Here is a 2580-nt window from a genome sequence, read left to right as displayed (position 1 = left end):
ACTAGATCTTTTCCCCCCTCCTTCACTACCCTCCAGGGACATTAGCTCCTCACAGAGATCCTCACAGACAGCCAAGCTGGCCATCTATAGTGACAGGGATTGTCAATCCTGGGACAATTCTCCTCTTCACCCTTCTTCCTCCATCCATAGAGGCAGCAGGGTAGCTGCCTCGGAGTTCTTTTTGTCCTTTGGTCCCTGTCTCCTCTTCTAATGGTTTGGAGCTTCAGTGCCCTCCCTTCCCCCAAGCTTCTTAACTGTTTCCATAGATTGGGAGAAAATGTCCTATTGTTGGTGTTATCAAGTTGCTATCCCCAGAAAGGGGGAACCCCGAGACCCAAGAAACGCTCTCTCCTAATCCAGTAACTTAAATTCTTCCATGTCCAAGATGGTCCACCTCTACCCTAGGAAGAAGGGTTGATCCAGAAAGCAGGGTGCTGGGGGTGTGGTGGCACCATGTTAAGTGATAGACCCTTTGGGGGACTTGTCAGGGAGGAGATCCTATCATGTAAGAAGGGAAGAGCTGCCAGCTTTGTCAAAACAGGGTTTCATGGGTGGGAGGAGGGGTTGTGGGTAGCGTGAGAAAGGAAAGAATGAGACTGTCTTCTGAGTTCTAAAGTCAACACTTAGTGGATAAGAGGTGAGATGTGCAAATCACGTGGGTGGGAGTTGTGATGCATCTGATGAAGCTGCTACCTGTGATGCTGTCATTCCATACGGACAATGGTTTGAGCCTTGGATGCTTCCCTCCTGATACGGCTTCCTGTTAATGGGGCTTGGAAAGCAGTGGAAAACGGCCCGAGTGCCTGGGCCCCGGCCACCCACGTGGGAGACCTGGGGTTCCAGGCTTCTAGACTTTGCCTGGTTATCGAGGCCACATGAGGAGTGAACCAGTAGATGGAAAGTCTTTCATTCCCTCCCTTTTTCCCTCTCCTCTATCTTTCAAAAATAAATTAATATTTAAAAAGGGTGAAACAAATAGTTGAAGATGGTGATGTGGCACAGAAGGTTAAGCCACCACTTGCAACACTAACATCCCCATCAGTTTAAGTGCCAGTGGCTGCCTTTCCCATTAGCTCCTTGTTAATGAACCTGGGAAAGCAAGCTGATGATGTTGTTCATGGGGAGACCCGGACGGAATTCCTGACTTCCTTCTGTCACTTTTCCAAACACATAAATGAACCTTAAAAAAAAAAAAAAAAAGTAAATGATCCAATGAAGGAATGCACCTCATTAGAAAAGTGAGACAAGAATGAGTGTGATGTGGGTACAGTGCAACAAGATAATCACAGAGCTGGACACCTGGATGATTCTATCTTGGAACTCCTTCAGTCCGGACACAGTACTCAGGGCCCCAGTGGGAGCAGCCACGCCTAACTGATGGTCTACAGATTGTCGGCTCTTAGATCGTCCCCAGACATCAGTACCCTGCTCCCGAACGCCCTGCTGGTGATAACCCCATGCCAACTGTGTACAGAGAAGAAACATCAGGGCAGTGCCCTACAGCTGGCACGTGGCATCTGAGCACTCTGCCTAGGGACTTCCTGCCCCCACCACTTTTCCTTCCTTTGTTCTGCTTGATTTTTTTACAGTATTTTTATCACTTGCTGTTATGTACTTGTTTGCCACATGTTTGTCCCTCCCACTACTGCAACCCCAGTGACCATGTGAGCTTCATATTTTGCTGTTCACTGCTGTGTTCCACACCTACAATAGTGCCCAGCATGGAATTGAAGCTTAACGACTGTCTGCGTGATTAATGGCTAACTTTATCTGCCAGTTGGTGGTGATAGCTCTGATAAAAATGAGGCGGTACCCTAGATTCAGATCAATGATGAGACATCAGTGAGTTAGAATTTGAGCCGGATTTGCAGAGTCAAATCCTGAACAAATTAACTAAGAAAAAACCCATCGTGAACAGACCCGGGTGGGTGACCAGCTGGATTCCTGCAGGTCACATCCCTTTGTTTCCATTGTGCTTGCTTTGTACGTCTCTGCCTTTTCAGCGAAGCCTTCCAGTTCAGCAGTTTTGCCCCTGTGTTAATGAGAACATCAAACCCAACAAACAAGATTTCCCTTTAGGTCTTGCCACTTACAAACCTACCTGCCTCTCTGCTCATTTCTCTTTTTTTAAATATCTAATTTATTTTCTTTTTGATGATGTTTGCATAGTTAAGAACATTGCATGCCCATGTGAACCACTGATGGAGGCGGAGAGTGTCGAGGAATAGGGGAAAGTGAATGAGACAACTGTTTCCAATCTTCTTTTTTCTTCCTGCATCTGGAGAAAGTAGGGAGAGAAGGGGAGAGGGCCACTCCCAGCAGCCCAACCACATCAGTGCCTGGGAATGAGGGAAGGCCACCCGAAGTCATCCCAGGGTCTCCGATGTGGAACGCGTTCCAAGGATACTGCTTAAATGGTTTTGATAGTTCTGAAGTGCTGTTGATTTTGTTGCTCCAAGGTTGAGGAAATCTTTCCAAGGTCCATCGACTGACATAGTCCACCTTACAGTCTCCACTCACCCAGCCACTCACTATCTAAGCATGGCCGGGAGAGCTGTCCAGTTTGTTCTGCCCTCCATG

Source organism: Ochotona princeps, chromosome 2, assembly GCF_030435755.1.
Source record: "Ochotona princeps isolate mOchPri1 chromosome 2, mOchPri1.hap1, whole genome shotgun sequence".
Classification (NCBI taxonomy): domain Eukaryota; kingdom Metazoa; phylum Chordata; class Mammalia; order Lagomorpha; family Ochotonidae; genus Ochotona; species Ochotona princeps.
This window is presented reverse-complemented; position numbering follows the sequence as displayed.